This window comes from Saimiri boliviensis, chromosome X, assembly GCF_048565385.1.
Source record: "Saimiri boliviensis isolate mSaiBol1 chromosome X, mSaiBol1.pri, whole genome shotgun sequence".
NCBI classification, from domain to species: Eukaryota; Metazoa; Chordata; class Mammalia; order Primates; family Cebidae; genus Saimiri; species Saimiri boliviensis.
The window spans coordinates 128,649,827-128,668,139 of NC_133470.1; the positions used below are offsets into that span (position 1 = coordinate 128,649,827).

An 18,313-nucleotide genomic window follows, 5' to 3' on the forward strand; every position below is an offset into this window, starting at 1 on the left:
CTGAGATGGAGAGCATAGGAGGGGAATAGTCCACAGATGATGATAGCTTGAGCAAGACATTATATCAGGCGTCCCCAAACTTTATATACACGAGGCCAGTTCACTGTCCCTCAGACCGTTGGAGGGCCACCACATACTGTGCTCCTCTCACTGACCACCAATGAAAGAGGTGCCCCTTCCTGAAGTGCGGGGGAGGGGGGGGGCGGATAAATGGCCTCAGGGGGCTGCATGCGGCCCGCTGGCCGTAGTTTGGGGATGCCTGCATTATATGCTGATAAGGAGCATCCACATATGGAAACAGAAAAGCAAAGATCTTTTCTGACATTGAGGTATGGTAATAGAGGCAGCACTTGAGCTGGGTGGGATTTTAAGAGAACGTATGGTAATGAACAACTGCAAGGCATATGTAAGGAATGGCAAATGATTATGCCTGTTTAGAATGTAGGTTTTCTTTTAAGGCATGCTGATAATAAAGACCCAAGGGCATACTGGAATTTAAATACAGAGGACATGGAATATCATGGTAAACACTTGAAGCTAATATCAAGATTTGCAATGCAGCTCTGCCACTATCAATATGGCCGTAGGTAAGTCATTTAATTCTTCTTTTCTAAATTTTCTCATGTATGAAATGAGTAGCTCCCAGACTTTTGGATTTCATGGATTTGTAAAATTGGAAAAGTAGGGGGTGGCAGCCAGGTGGTGTCGCTCATGCCTATAAGCCCAGCACTTTAGAAGGCTGAGGTGGGCAGATAACTTGAGCTCAGGAGTTTGAGACAAGCCTGGGCAACCTGGCAAAACCCCATCTCTAGAAAAAGAATTTTTTTCTTAAATTAGCTGTATGTGGTGGAGTGCACCTGTAGTCCTAGTTACTTGGGAAACTGAGGTAGAAGGTTGCAGTGAGCTGAGATCATGCCACTGCACTTCAGCCTGAGTGAAAGAGCCAGACAATATCTCCAAAAAATAAAAATCAAAATAAAAAGTTGGGGGTTGGGGACATGAAGCAACAAATGGTTGCCAACATCATTTTACAAAGTATGGATATTAAAACCAATAAACAAATAAATGACTATCTATCAATGCTGTCACTTTATAAAAGATACTTCAAAACAAATTTCAATATACTTCTAAATAATTTTTAAAATAAATTTTATTTTATGGAACACTTACTTCATTATCCTTATTTTTCTATTTCCACTGAGGACTACTGCAAACTTCTGGCACTGGTCCAGAGACCACAGTTTCACAACTGCTGAATTACACTTCAGGATTCATTCCAACATTGACATTCTACCATTTCTATGATTCCTAGGAATTTATTTACCAATCAGTAGGGAGCCAATGAAGGTTTTGGGAGAGTGAAATGACAGTATCCAAGCTATGTTTGAAGAACTCATGTGGAAGGTCTCGGAAGAGAAAAAGCAGTCCAATATGTAGCTATCACCAAAGTTGAGGCATAAACTAAGGCATTGACAAGAGAAATGAAAAACTGAAATATATTGTGTTCAGTTCAACAGTTTCTGGTAGGGCTGACAGTGTGCTGTGTAAGTCAGACCTTGGACTGGAATGTTTGACTTTTTTACCCAAAGCCCTGATTTACCTTAGAAAGTTCATTTGTACTTGATTCTACATGGAAAAAAAAAAAAAAAGTTCATTTGTACTACTATCCTTTTATCTTAGAGACTTTTCAAAAAGTGGACTCAAAAAACATTTTTTTTTTCTGGTTCATCCTATCTAAACCACAATTTTGAATGTCTCTGGGAGGAAGATAGTTTATTATTCATATTGTGCTAAAGAGACCAATCAAATACTTAAATGGGATGAATTATGAAGCAGAAGTATGTGTTAATGAGTTACTTAAAATCAGCACTTGGATAGATTACAAATGAAAAACAGTCCTATCATGCCATAAAAGGAAGGTCACAGCACACAAATAGAAAATCAGAGAAAATAGCCTTTTTTGTATCTGGAGCTATTTTTGCCCCAAACCTTTCAAAAAAAAACTACAAAATAGAATGAGTGGGTAATTCTGTGAAATTTGAATGAAGACCTACTGTTCTCTAACATTAAATTCTCATACCACTATACTTGTGTGAATTACTAGATTCTGAAGTATTAGAGAAAAAGATGCACACATGTTTAAAACTTCATGATATGCCCCAGAAGTTGTCTTTGTTTTATTTTAGCTTGTTCCGGGAAGAAAACTAAAGGATAGCTATAGACCTTACAAGGTTCATGGACCTAGAAGATGCTGGGATCTTACACATCAAAATACGGAATCACAATTTCTATCTCAGTTACAATTTAAAACCTTTCTCCTTTAATTTTGATGAGCCTGGTGCAAGGTTTTCAAACCAGAGTGCTGTGGACAACTGCATGTCACAAATAGGTTACACGTGGCTAAGGTATTGATCACCTCAGTCCTCAAGTGGTCAGTGGTCAGACCCACCTCCATCTACTCCAGTTTGCTGAACAAATATTTAAAATTTTCAATATGTGCCATGCGGTGAAAAAATTGGTAGTCTTTCAGAGCACTTGAAACTGGTCCAACTGTCCAATAGAATTGATGTTTATAATCTTTTTGAATAAATATAGAAATTGGCCCTCACAGTCTTAAATCTTGAAACTCATATTTTTCTGAGTTCCTTCCTTAGAAAACCAATCTTCAGGCCTCCCTGATACCATCAAAAAACTGAAACTCACCAGATTACCACATCCAGACAATAAGACAGTAGATCCCTCACTCATCATGATTGCTTCCTTATTCTTCCCTAATTCTTTTTCTCTTGCATATAGCTGCATTACTTCCCTGCTATATAAACCCCCACTTTTAGTTCATTGGAGACACAGATTTGAGATTTATTTTGTCACCTTGGCTGCAGCACCTGAATAAAGCCTTTCCTCCTTGGCATTACACATTGTCTCAGTGATTGGCTTTCTGTGAAGTGAGCAATGGGAGCTACATTGAACCCCTAGTGTTTCATAACATACTGAGATGAGACTTGCAGTTTAGTTTATGTTATGCTAACAAAGACACATGGGAGTCTTATGAGAATAGTAATAATAATAGTTTACACTTACCTGGTATTTACCATATGCCAGATGGTGTTCTAAGTAAATTTTATTTATTTAATTCACCTAGTCCCACAACAAGTCTATGAAGTAGTGACTATTAATGTTCTCATTTCTTACATAGAGGAAAATTGAGAGGTTAAAGTCACTAAGCTAGTAATTAGAAGAGTTAGGATTCCAACCGAGGATATCTGGCTCTAGAGTCCTCATTTCAATTGCCTTTTATACAGACATTTAAAGGAAAGGCTCTGGATAGATACCAGTGACCTAGCACTAGGGGTTTAAAGATAAGTGCTGGTAGCCCAAAGTAGGGAATAGTAAGTTGTTAGTTCAGAGGTATATTAAGGCCCAGAACTGGCTATCAAAGAGTTGCTGGTTTGTAATAAGGCAAATAGAGAAATAAGATTTTGTTTCAAAAATTAAAACAAAAACCAGAGAACCCTGAAAATCAAAAGGAGAATTTAAGATAAAGACCAAGGTTACTGGATGCAATGAGTCAAACAAATGAAGAGCAAAAGATATATGAATGGTAGATACTTTTCATGGATGTTTTTAAACCAAAGAATATGTAGAGTAGTGGTCCTCAACTGGGGGTAATTTTGTCCCCCAAAGGACATACACTTTTGGTTACATAGCTTGATGACAAAGGTGTGGGGTATGCGTGCTACTGGCATCCAGTGTGTAGGAGCCGCCAGGGATGCTGCTAAACATCCTACAATGCACAGGATAGCCTCTTCCCATTCCAACCAAGAACTATCTGGCTCAAAATGTCAAGAGTGCTGCTATTTGAGAAACTGTGGCCTAGAGGTATCATTCTGTGATCAACTATAACCAGGTATCCTCTATAGGTGATATTGGCTGACGATGATGATGATGATGATGATGGATGAAGAGAAGGAAGACAGGAAGAGGAATAAATTACAATGCCCCAACCAAAAATAAAAGCAGAATCCACTATTTTTTAGTGTTTACTATGCACTGTGCAAAGCTCTTTATTACATTACCTTGCTTAATCCTCAAAGCAAAAAACAATCCTCAAAGGTAGGTGGTATTATTAGCTCCACTTTACACATGTGGAAAATTAGGTTCAGAAAAGTTAATTACATTGTTCAGGATCATATCACTGTAAGTGATCCAATCAGGAGTCACACCCAATTCTGCCTGACTCCAGAGACCACAATACTCTATACTATGTGTGCAACTGGCTTAGGGTTTACAATTAGTTCAAGAGTCAGAAGCAAGAAATGGACACAAAGACAAACCCTTTCCAGGTATCTGGAGGTATGGGTCCATGGGGAAGGTGCTATTAAGGAGAGCTTGAGGAATAAAATGACTAACATAAATAAGTGAATTTTCAAAAAGATTCTACATCATTCACCAAACAGGTCTGTATGCCTCATTATCAATGGGAGCATTGGGAATCAGTTTATTTCAAACTCAATTCCACATTCACATTTCGTCTGGACTTGGCAGCTAGCCTTCTTTTTCACCAAGGACAACCCATGCATTATATCTGCCAAAAGTGAAGAAAACTGTTTAAAATGGTCCCTTTCAGCAATTCTATCTGGAGAAAAACAAAATAGCTGCATTTACTATTCTTCTCAATGCTAAATTATTACACAATATTATCTTTAAAAAACCTGCTTTTAAACTAGAGTAGCACCACCACCCCCATAATACTTAAGCTGCTTGTGATACTCAGAGGCCAGGCTGCATCTTGGAATTATAACAGCCCCATTCAGTCAAAGCCAGCTCTACCTCAGGGAGCTTGTATACTGATGCTAGTCCGGTCCCCCAAAACCTGCATTACAAAGGCCTTACAGCCTTTTGCAGGGTCTTACTAGTCAGATCCTATTTTGTTGCTGTCACTAAATGAAGCTTCAGTCAGTACAATATTTACTTCCCCATCTGACAGAAGGCTTTCCAGTAACAATGAAAATGAAGGTGCTTTTTTGATAGATTTTAGAGTTTACACATAGGCAGAGCTTTTGCTTCCTGACAAGTTATGCTAGTACAGGGAAGTAAATATCTGAGAATTCCAGTAGCTTTTTCTTATTTTTATAATAAAAAAATTTACTGCTCATAGAAATCAAAAGTCACATACCTATGTTCATCTACTACATTGTGTGTTCAAAGCTCTCAATAATTTTCAACTCTTTTATTTCATTTTATTTTCCTGGGACACAGAATTGTTGACTCCTGGTTTATGGAAATTATTAAACTATACGTCCCAATACAATCAAAGTTTATTAGACTTAAGTCAAAGACAGCCCATTCAAATGCCTTGTAGGCTTTACACTCAGTGGTCTCCACTTAAGACAAAGCTTGCTTTTTTAAAAAATTATTTTTACTTTACAGCACTACATAAGTAAAGGACGGTTTAAGAAAAGCTTACAGTAGGCTTGAGTGATGTTGCATATATTAAGTAAACTCCTGGCCTTAATGGTCCATGTGATATCTTCCTGTCTCAAGCCTGCCACAAAGGAGACAGTAGATATGCCCTGAGCTTCAAATGCCTTCTTCCTATACTCTTGGTATAATTTTCTTTTTGCTCCCTGGAATGGAAATTTAGACAAATAGCTTAATTCTATTCCTGTGCTTATGCAATGACTGGCATATACCAGTAGTTGATGTGTTTCAATTTGAGTAAGCAAGTAATTTCTACCTCCTAAGGACACATTCCGTAGTATGTCCCTGGGCATGAAAAGAAGATGGTAACATCTGGAGGAATGAGGAACAACACATTGTTTGGTGAATGGCCTAATAAAACGCCATTATCATGCTCAGAGCAAGAAAAGTTTAATTGGGAAATAATGATTTGGTGTATATTTTACATATGCTATAGAGTCTCTGAAATATAAAAAAAAGCTTTCTAGATAATTAGATGAATATTTACTTTTTTCTTCAAAGTACTAAAGCATCAGAAGGCTGAAAAACACTGCCATGGGTCTCAGAAGGGAAGGATGGCCTCATATTAAGAAGACCTCATCTATGCTATATAGTAGAAATACATTACTAACTTACATAGATGAAAATCCTGAGCTTAACTGTCAGATGGATAAAATAATAATTATTCACTGCATGAACTAATTTATCTGGTGATTCCACACAGTAAGCTTCCCTAGTATGCTTATTTGTTTATATTGGGAAACAAAGAGATACGAAGTAGATAATTGAGTAGGAATCTGGTAAATAATTTTTAAATGAAAGTGATTATGATAAAAGGCATCAACATATCTATTCAATAATTTATAGATTATTCTCCAGAATTAAATTTAGGTCTCTAGGTAGATTCATCATCTCAAAGTATTTTTAAAATGAAACTCAGTTATCATTTTTATATTTACTAATAGATTGTACCTTAAAATTCTTTTGTATATGGAAGAGTAAACAGGATATCCAATTTTGCAATGTTCAATGAAGCAAAACAATCAATTTTGCTTCGAGGGCAAAGCCATCTTTGAATTATAGAAATTTTGAATAACAGAAATTTGCACCAAGACACATCTACTTTTATATATGTTTATATTCATATTTCATAGCATAATATTTAAGTTCACTGCCTGTCATAGGTAAAATTGTAAGGTACTGCCTTTAAAAGTCTACCTCATACTTTCCTCTCATTCAAACCAGAACTAGTTATGACACATAACCAGGACTCTCAGCATATTATGGTTTTTTCTTCAATTAGACTATTCTGGATAGCATAGAGAATAGTGTATACATATGAGATGGCAGAAGGATCTGAGCTTCAGATGCTCCCTCTTAAAATCACTTCAAGTCTTAAGTAAGTCAAAGTATACTTGTCCTATGAATGAACTATGCTGGACTGAATGGCCAACATTAGAATTTCAGAGCAGGTAGTGTGAACTGTATGAAGGGTAGGAATTTTGAATTGCTGTCCAGTCCCAAATAATAATGATATCGAACATTTGTGGGGTGTTTATTATATACCAGACATTGTTTTCAGCACTTTATGTGGATTAATTTATTAATCATCAACACAGACATGAGGTCAACAGCTTTTGAGTTATGTACTACTATTATACCAATTTACAGACAAGAAAACTGAGTCCCAAAGAGGTTACTTGCCTAAGATCACAGAGCTAGTAACTAGCTAAGCAGATATTCAAACCCAGGCAGTCTGCCTCTAGAGCCCGAACTATTAGTCACTACACTTTACTCTGTCTTTGTCCTATTATAATTTCTTAATATAAAAAGGAATACATATTCACTATAGAAAATTTTGACAATAAAGGCCAGGCGCAGTAACTCACACCTGTAATCCTAGCATTTTGGGAGGCTGAGGTGGGTAGATCACTTGAGGTCAAGAATTCAAGACCAGCCTGGCCAACATGGCAGAACCCTGTCTCTACTGAAAATAGAAAAATTAGCTGGGCATGGTGGTATGCACCTGTAATCTCAGTTATTCAGGAAGCTGATGCAGGGGAATCACTTGAACCTGTGAGAGGGAGACTGCAGTGAGCAAAGATCATGCCACTGCACCCCAGCCTGGGCAACAGAGTGAGTGAGACTCCATCTCATTAAAAAAAATGAAAGAAAAAAAGAAAATTTTGACAATAATGAAAAGTAAAAAAGAAAGAAAAGCAACTATTCATTAATATTTATTTGTAGACCCAGCAGCAGAAATAATCACCATTAAAATTTAAGTACCTATGTATCAGGCACACACTATACTTTTTGTAAAAACAAAATCAAGCTATAATATAATTCTTTAAAAGAGCTATGTTCTTTGACTCAATGATTTTATTTGTGGGTCTCTGCATTTTAAAAAATCTAGTTACGGAGAAATAACTATGGGAGTCTATCCCCACCAAATAGTTATTTACTATGGTTCAGGTTGGAAATAATTTAAATGTCCATCATGGTACATTTATTCAATGGATCAGTTTACAGCTCTTGAAATCATGATTAAGAGAATTCTACAACAGTTTGGAAAAGCTTATGATATAATGTTAAGTTTTAGAAAGCATCATACAAATTGTAAGGACAGTATGATTACAACTATGTAACTTCTATGGATAGAAAAAAAGACTGAAATGAAATACATCAAAATGTTAATAAAAGTTTTATAAGAATAGTAGTAGTAGGGTAAATCTTTTAAACTCCTTCTATTTTTACAAATATTTGCAATATAGCTTTCCTAATTGTTTTTCATTTAAAAGACATAAAATAAAAAAATACTACAAAGAACATATAACTTACATATAAGGCTAGCCTTGCCTTGCTTGATGGAGAGTCAGAATTTCACTAGCTATGTTTAATGATTTTCTGAGGCTAAATGGGCCTTCCAAGGACTTTGCCTCTTCAACATAGCTACCTGACCAACCTTGTGTAGAATGTTTTCTGTTTTCGAGGATTCCTCATTTTTTTCAACAGAATATCTATGTCAGATCTATTGCCTGGGTTTCAGAATGCAGCCAGTTGCTGTACTTCCTTGTTTTTCTTTTAAGATAAAACATGATATATGAGAACTTGGAAAGAAATAAATGAGGTCTTTCTTATCCTGGAGTAGGAATTTTCAGAATTTATCTCCAAAAGTCATATAGCATCAGACAAAATTGCCAGGGCCATCTGACTTAAAAGCTAAATTTAATTACAACATGCTTCTTATTTCTCATTAACCAATAAATGGTCTGCTGTGTCTTAATTGAGATTAAATAAATAATAAACAGATTTAATCTTACTACAGAATTGATATTTACAACACTTTGTCCCAGAAAGTTACATCCTGTCTGTATTGACTTCCAGTTTCATTAATATAGCTTGTTGTCTGGTTCATTAATGGTTGAATCAGAATGAACTAAGTTTGCTCTGAGGTTCTATTGTTCCTTCAATTCTACTCTTTCCTATGAAGCTACCCAGCCATCTTCCCTTCTTCCCAACACAAGCCTTTGAGGACAATTGTACTAGATGTGGCCACAAACATCAGCAGGATATTCTTGTTGAAAGTTGTGAAAGAAATTTAAAGAGAAAATCACAGCTAGTAATGAGGAAAAATCAGGTAATTAGAAATATTTGTAATGAAATAGTTCAGTATAGGTTTTTCTATAAAATTACTGAATTATATTCCCTGACTGTAAGATGTAAATAACAATTCTTAACATTTGTCACATGGCTAGCAGATCCCATAAGGTTATACAAAAAAGGTGCTTGATTTATACAGAAACTATGATTTATACAGAAAATATGAAAGTACTGTCTTATTTACAGGGCAGTTAGAGATTAAAGGTTTTAAATGCCAGTTAAGAGTTAATTCAGGTAACTTTCCAGGTGATTTCTCTTTTTTGTCTTCCTTTTTTCTCACTGGAAATATCTAGATGAATGAGAGGGTAGGTAAACAATCATGCTTATTTTTTAAAGTCTCATATAGGACTTTCAAAACAGTCTTCAGTAAAAAAGAGAATACAAACAACAAAAAGTAAGTGTGCAAGTATGTAAGAGAGAATGGCAGTAAGTGACATCTGTCAAACCAGGGAAATTCTTACAATATATTCTTCATTTAGGCTGGCAGAAAGTAAGCAATTGCAAGTATGTATGAGTAAGCACTTAGAATTTCTGTCAATGATTAGGTTGTAATCTAAAGGAGACAATACACAAACATCCACAAATTCTTTGGAGCACAAAAAGTCTGTGTTAAAGTGCCTGGTTGTGATATGTAGATGTGTCCCATGCCTGGTTTCTCTAATTTCAGTCAGTTAAATTACTTCCATAATTAATAAGATGTATATATAACTCTCTCTCTATATATATAACTATATATATATATATATATATAACTCTCTCTATATATATATAACTATATAACTCTATATATATATATATATATATATATATATATATATATAGTTAAATAAAATCCGTGTATTCATTAAACAATAATTTATTGAATACATACTATATGCCAGGCAGGAGCTATTGAGACACTGGGAATGTGTGAGCAAAAGGTGCAAAAACATATACTTAGATTCCAGTGAGGGAAGACAGACAATAAACAGTAAGCAAAATTAGTAAGTAAATTTCCTGAAAAATTAGAAAGTAACAAATGATGTGGATAAAAGTCTAGACCAGAGTAAGGTGGATTGAGAGTATGGGGAGGTGGGAGTGGAGTGGGGGAAAGTTGCATATTAAACAGGCAGGACAGGATAAGCCTCACTGAGAGGTGATACTGGATCAAAGAGCTGGAGATGAGGGAGTAAAAAGCATGCAGTTATCAGGGTGGAAGAGTGTCGCAGGTAGAAGAAACTTCCCTAGCCTAATGCTGAGGTGTGTTTAAGGAACATCAAGGTGGCCCGTGTGGCTGAAGAGAAGGAAGTGAAGGAGAGAGGAAAAGGAGATGAAGTCACAGAAGTATCTGAGTACCAGATACGTATGGCCTTGTGGGCCACTACAGGAGCCTAAGCTTTTATTCTGTTTAGCAGGGAGACCAGCCTGGAGGCTTTTGTAGTCAATCAGGCAATACATGACAGTGATGATGGCTCAGACAAGGATGGTATCAGAGAGAGTGGTGAGGAGTCCTCAGATTCTGGAAATATTTCAAAGTTAGATCTAAGACGATTTCCTGATAGATTGGTTGTGCTGTGGGAGAAAAGAAGAATGAGTCAAGGATGACTCCAACATTTCAGTCTGACCAATAAGAAGGATGAAGATCTCATCACCTGAGATGGGGAAGACTGTGGGTTTTATGGAGATACTAGGAATTCAGTTTTGAAAATGTTGCATTTGAGGTGTTTATTAGACTTCCACTACGTAGATGTGGAGTCAGTAGTTGTATAGATACAGAGATTTTAACCTGAGAGTCATCAACATATAAAAGTTACTTAAAGAGCAAATATAGACAGAAAAGAAAGGCAAATTCAAGGATTAGGCCTGGGCACTCCAAAGTGATAATAAAATACACACCAAGTCAAACTGAATATTAATCACATTTATTACTGCTTTTATATCTGTACAGACAATGCACTGCTTTATTTCCTACACCCAGAGTGGACTACTTCCATGGCTCCAGCCTTAGTATGCCACTGAGTATATGTTGCACAATCTGGTTTAAAATATAAAATAATCAAGCAACCTGGCTTTTGTTCTATGTGTATTGTCTCCCCCTATTGCATCTGATTGTAATCTGCCTCAGTTTCTCTTAATTCTAATTAGATGCCTCCCTAAATTTCCTTTGAGCTTTTGAGCAGACAGGTAGTTTCTGAGATGACATATCAGTCCTGTGCTTAGCCTGGTATAAGCATAAAGGCCTCTTATGGATAACATTGGATTATGATGAGAAAAATCAGGGGTTTTGATTTTTTAATTGATCCTTCATTTTGATGCTTTAGTTTAAAATGTATCTCCCCTTATCCTCATACACATATGTAACATATATCTTCCCAACGTTCTCCATCATCTCCTTATCTTTAGTTTCTTTCCAAGTGTGCCATATATGATTAGCTATAAGATTCTGAAAATATATCTGCTAAGAGAGTTTCAACAACTAAAATCTGAGATGAGCTATTAATCTGGAGGCTTTATTGATAAACGATTCTCTATATGTTTTTGGGAAATCCTAGACTTTCCAAAAAGGAACCAACATGGCATATGACAAAGTAGAGTATCTAAGAAAAACCACCACTAACAACACTAGGTTCCTGGGTCTGACAGTGGTGGGCTAGATACTAGTACAACATCCCAGTTTGGGGCCACATGTCAAACAGTCTGCTGTACTGCTTATTTATTTATGTATGTAATTTTATTTTTGAGACAGAGTCTTGCTCTGTCACCCAGGCTGGAGTGCAGTGGCATGGTCATGGCTCACTGCAATCTCTGCCTCCTGAGTTCAAGTGATTCTCTTGCCTCAGCCTCCCAAGTAGCTGACAGGTGCCCACCACCATGTCTTGCTAATTTTTTTTTTTTTTTTGTATTTTTAGTAGAGACAGGGTTTCACCATGTTGGCCAGGTTGGTCTAAAACTACTGACCTCAGGTGATCCACCGCCTCAGACTCCCGATGTGCTGTGATTATAGTCGTGAGCTACCACGCCCAGCCTGTGCTGCTATTTTAAATGAACAGATATTGAAACTACTTCGGATAGTTGGAGGAGGAGGTGAGGACAGCAAAAGATGCTAAGGGAGAAGAAAAAAACAAAAACAAAACAAGGATGATAAAAGGTCATCCTTCAAAAGCCTGGCTCTTCAAATGCAGTACTGCTGGACCCACCTGGAGTAAGGTAATTGCAATTTGATTCCCCTTGGCCTCACCATGGAACTACCCTATACGCAGGGCTATGATAATGGAATTGCAAGCAGTTTAAAAAATAACAGAGTACAATAGGCTCTAAGGAGGAGGGCATAGTAGAAGAAATATAGGCAGAAGGCAGGTATAATCTGTGTCTGAGGCTGGATGAAGATTCAGGCTCCAAGAAACAAGCACTACCTTTAGATTCCTCTAGAATAAATCCATTAATAAGAGTTTAGGAACAGTCTCTATGCTTGCTGCACCATTCTAGGTGTTGTGTCTAATAAAAAAGTAAGGCATGGTCTTTCCTGCTAAGCTGTTTACAGGATTACCTCTTCATCAGCAAAGAGTATATGAGTAATTCTAGCCACAATCCTGACAGTAATATCAACTAAGGCTAAGTCTTCTAATATATCTCACTCTATTGTAGGAGAGAACGTAGTTAATGAAAACATCAAAACAGGGCTTCTGAGCCTATCTGCAGCATGGACAGCCCAGCCCAATATTTAATCTTTGAATAGATAACAAAGAAGTAAAAGTGGGAAGGCATGATTACTTTCCCCGCATCTTTTCCCAAAACATTGTGGTTTCTCTTAAAATCCATGTCTTGTCATTCATAAATTTATCAAATGAGTTAATTGAAAGTTCCAACTATAACTGAAGCTATTGATACTTTTGGAAATGTACTTATCATTTAGAGTAACACTTCCATTTATCAGTTTTATATTTACTCTTTTCAATCATCAAGGAAATTCCCTCTTCACTTGTCCCATGGTTTGTAGTTTTAGTAAAATAAGTACCCATTCTCCCTCTTTAACCCACAGTATTTGCAACAAAGTCCTTACTTAGGATGTAAACATCAAAACAAAGCAAGTTTATTTAATATTTCATATTCTCTATCCACCCTTTAAAGCTCTGATCAAATGCTTTTTGCTCTGTGAATTATTCTCTGGTTACTCTCAAAATGATCTCTCCCTTCTCTCTTCACATGAAAAACTAATTGTCTACTCCACTTTTTTTTTTACATTCTTCTGATCATCTACTTTAAGTTGTTACTAAATCGTTTCATATACACATATTTCATGTCTTCCAGCCAGGTTATAAGCTTTGTGAGGACAAGCCACTCAGTTCAAGATACTGCCCAACTATCTATTCTATACAAGGTACTAGCTTAGCAGCATTGAAGATAAAGCAGACACATGGTGAACTTGAAAGTATATGTTAATTTTGGAGGCTACAGTTACATTTTTAAAAATAAACACTGCTGTTGAAATAAATACATCTGGCCTGTAGGTTGTCAGTAATTATTGGTCTAAAATAAGGTATTGGAGGTGAAATGGAAAAAAGAGAACTCACAGGAAAGATAGAATTAGGATGCTATGAAAGCTGACTCAATATGTGGTAGGAAGAAAAGAAAGCATCAGAGACACCTAGGTTTCTAACCTGGTGGACAGGCAATATAGTAGTGACATTTACCAATAAATGACATAAGAAAGTAGGAGAAGGTTTGAAGGTGGAGTTGGCAATTAGACAGAAGTTAGTATGTCACTTGGATCATGAAGCAGGTATCAGCAGAATAGCCATGGTGACTTTGCCAGTAAAGCATCTAGGTGTTTGCATTTGGAATTCAGGAGAGAAGCCAGAGGTAGAGATTAGGAGACATAAATGTAGAGATGGTGCTGAATGTAAGATGCTACCCAGAGATAGTACAGAATAAGAGAAGAAAATATGGACAACATCCTGGGAAACACCTAAATTTTAGAGGTAAGTAAGAGATAGTGAAGGCTACATCTATAATTAAGGAGCAGAATCAGGGGAATGAAACGTCTTAAGATCCAAAGCAGGAGAAAGTTTTAAGGAATAGCACAGCCTTGAGAGACTATCAAAGTGCTTGGCACATAGTAGGAATACAATTAAGTTTTACTGAATGCATGAGTGATGCTTTGAAGGATTCATAGCATAGAAGGCAAGAACATCAGGCCAATCTGAGTTCCTTTTCAGAAAAACACAAACAGCTACCATCAGCAACTGGACATCCCAATTACAACTCTGCAGTGTGGAAGTGATGCTATGATTTTATAACTTAATTATCTTTTCAGTAAGGCTCAACAAACCTTCTGACTGGATGACAATCACCTTCTCTTGAGCTGAATATATTTTGAGACAGAATCATGCTCTGTTGCCAGGCTGGAGTGCAGTGATGTGATCTCAGCTCACTGCAACCTCCCAACCTCTGTCTCCCAGGTTCAAGTGATTTTCCTGCCACAGTCTCCCAAGTAGCTGGGACTTCAGGTATGCACCATCACACCAAGCTAATTTTTGTATTTTTCGTAGAGACAGGTTTCACCATGTTGGCCAGGATAGCCTCAATCGTCTGACTTCACTCTCCACCCACCTTGGCTACCCAAAGTGCTGAGACTACAGACATGAGCCACTGTGCCCAGCCCACTTGTATTTTTAAAGTAGAAAATGTGTGGCTATTTACTGGTACTATAACTCAGTCGGTTTCAGTCTCAAGGTTTGTGAAGGGCTGCAGAAATTTTCTTTATAACAACAATGAATGTTTCAAATGAGAAACATTTCATCTTAACAAATAACTGTACTCATTTGGGTATAAATTTTTATTGGCAAACATTTCTCTGTGTTAGAGCAAAAAGAGGTCTCCAGAGGAAAACTAAGGATGTTAATTTCTCACACCCATGTTTTTGTTGTGTAGTGAGACCAGAATTCACAACGTAAAATCAACTCAAGAAAGACAACATTAAAGCTCAGTTTGTGCTTTCTAGGTGGAATTCTGTTTTCAGCCCTTTCATCATAGTCTACTCCTTCTGATCCTAACTCAAAGGTGGTTGCACCAAATCAGCACAACTTTTATTAAAAATGGAACCAATTATTTGAGATGGTCGACTGGAAAAATTTTCAGCTAAGTTTTTGTATCCAGTATAAATGGGTTTTATATGTGAGTGTCTATGCCTTCACATGCTTGGATACCCCAAACATTAATTTAAATCTCTGTCCTGGGCCTGACCTATGTCCCAGTGCAATACCATAGCTTTTTTTCAAAGTTTGAAATGAGTAGGCCAAGAGCTAGGAGCTAAAGCTATGTTGTGGCTGCTAGAAGAAGAAAAAAGTCATCTGAACCGAGGACTCACCTTTTCCTTTCCATCAGAGAGACCGACTGAGAGTTATCTATGCGACCCGGCTCTGTGCCATATTATGGAACCAGTTGGCACTGAGTTAACTTAATTATCATTTGGCAGAAAGTACCTTCTTACATACAAATGTATATGTGTTAAGGGAAGGTATCTGGCCCTGCCCACTGAACAGCTATGGTATACCTAATCTGGGTAAGAGTTAAAAGCCAACATAAAGGACAAGAGCATCAAGGGTCAAATTCATGGTAAAGACATCAATGCGAAGTCAGCAAACTGAGGGCAGCTACACAGAAGTCCTTGGAATGTGGGAGGCAGAGAAAAAAGGGTCTGAGCAGACACAGGTTTAGAAGATTGTACCTTTAGGATTTGTTCTACCAAGCTGTATCTCTGTTTCAAGAATTCATCTTAGCACATCAAGTTACCTTGCTGAAATATGCCAATATTTTCCTTTAAAAAAAAACACCTCTATATAAAGTATATATATTTATTTTTTCCAAAGAACCAGTTTTCAAGTTTGTTTTATGTTTTTGCTGTGTAAAGGATGGTATATGGTGTACCCACAAGTACGTACAGGATTTAAGCAGTGAGTAAAACACAGAAATTCATCCTAGAAGAGAAAAGACTAAGATGATAATTTGCATACAAAGATCCCAATTCAATATGTGAGAAAACACATTTTAGCAAGGGAGATTTCTCCCAAAAACAGGGTCCAGAAAAGCATCTTATTTTCACTTTTTATTTTTAATTTTTTTTTTTTCATTCAATGATCTTTTATTATCAGGTACCCTGGCTGGCCTGGGACTCAGAGAGACAAGCTGAGATCAAGCAGGGCACGGCATCTGAGACCCGTTTTACAGGTGAGAAAACGAGGAGCAGAGGCCTGCAGGAACCTGCAGTAGGCAGCCTGCGCCGGGGAGCCCAACCCTGCTGGAATCATCTGCCCTGCGCTGAGCCTGGCCCACAGTGGTTGCCACATTTCAGACAGGGAAGTGAGCGCTGGGATGTACCCTTTGCCCCTTCTGGTAGGGCAAGGGGCTACGGGGAAGGAGCAGGACAGTGATGTCTGTGCTGCTAGCTAAGAGGTGAGGCCGGGACCCAGGAGTGGCTGGGATGTGGGGGCTGCTTTCTTTTGTGTAGAAGCCCCCAGAAGGCTCCCCCATCTGCTGACACTTTACCTAGGGCCTGTCGGAAAACACTTCTCACTGTGAAGGAGACGGAACTAATGGGGGACAATGGAGGACATGGATCTACCCCCATCCCTGAGTCGCAGCCCAAACTGAGCCTGGGGTCATGGCGCCAGGTGGCCCCTCTGGCCAGTCCACAGTTCTTAGAACTCAACATGGCAACCCAGGTCCCGCAGAGCGGCCTTGGCCATATCCTCACAGTTGCGGTGGTTCGACTGGGCCTTTGTAACGAGTGCCTCAGCCCCCAGGTCCAGGAAGGGCTTCGAGAAGGCCCGGCTGCGGGACACCAGGTTTCAGATCAGCATACAAACCTGTTTCTGCATGCCAGCCTCCTGCGGGTGCGCCTTCATGGCCTGAAGCGCTGCCACAACCCCGCCACCCTCCACGATGATGCGGCTGTTGTTGGGCTTACGCAGGGCTAGGATGCTCTGAGCCGTGCAGCTCTGCTCACACACCTGGGGGCTGTCCTGGTGCCAGGTCATGGCAGCCACGATGGACCCCATCCCGCCAGCATGGACGATGGTGTCCTTTACATCGTCGTTGCCTGCGATGGCGCAGGACACTCAGCAACTGCTTCAGGAGCTTCTGGTGGTCACTGCAGTCAGACAGCAGGGACACCAGGATGCTCAGGCCCCCAAGGTCGACGACTTCCTGGCACAACTCATTGCGGACAGCCAGGCGGGACAGGGTTCCACAGAGCTCGCTCAGGATGCCAGGGTTATCCAGGAATGCTTTGGTGGCTTCGATCAGCACCTTTAAGCCTCGATTCTCCTGCACAATCATCTTGGCATGGTTGTGGGCGTGGCTAATGGACATACACATGTTGTTATCGAAGGTCATGACACACAGGGCCCAGCAGGCCTCTCTGACCATGTTGGCGTGGTGGCCATGATGGACAATGGTGCCAGTCAGCAGGGGCAGCACGCCGGCTTTCACCAGGTCTTGTCAATTCTGTTCAAGTTTCAGGCAAGCATGACGTACACAGAAGATCCCAGATCAGGTCAGGTCGGTCTCCTCAGCATTCTAGGCCAGCGTGGCCACCAGCAGCTGCAGGCCCTGGGTGTCCAGGAGGTCTGGCTGGCCATCAGTCAGCACCAACAGGGCATTGAGGGAGGCCCCGGTCACTTGCAGTGGCCAGCTTCCAGACAGCAAAGATGATGGGGTAGGCCCCTTTCTGGGCTGCGAGGAAGCAGCAGGCCTTGTCCTGCTTGCACTGGTCGCAGAAGCGGGTGACGTGTGCTGACACTTCCTGTGGGCGAGAGCTGGCCACAGACTCCTGTAGGTCACTCAGCGTCTGCAGGACGTCATGTGTGGGCTCCTGGGGTCCGTCTGCAGAGACTTTAGGCACCGTCTTTACAATGTTGCTCAGATCAAGCCTTTGTGATTCAAACTGCTCCACAGCCTCTTTCACCGCCTCCTCTGGCCCCATCGCAAACTCCTTGATGTTCTCACGCACAGCTGCGACAAAGGTCTCCTGGGCTATGCGCTTAGATGCCATCTTCCCTACACTGATGTTGGCGTGCAGCCAATAGGTGCTCCGGAGCCGGTCTTTGCTTTTTATTTTATTAAAAATTAAAAAATTATTTTTGAATGGGCTTGTTTCAAAAATAATTTTTTTTTATTTTTCATAAAATAAAAAGCGAAGACCGGCTCCGGAGCA

The 18,313-nt window shown here is 39.0% G+C and overlaps 1 protein-coding gene and 1 pseudogene across 1 annotated transcript in view; both read right to left on the reverse strand.

The window, feature by feature from the left end:
• IL1RAPL2 (interleukin 1 receptor accessory protein like 2) overlaps positions 1-18,313 on the reverse strand; it is a 1,129,803-nt gene that overhangs the window by 409,462 nt on the left and 702,028 nt on the right. The window lies entirely within an intron of this gene.
• LOC104652632 (armadillo repeat-containing protein 6 pseudogene) lies at positions 16,758-18,189 on the reverse strand (annotated as a pseudogene).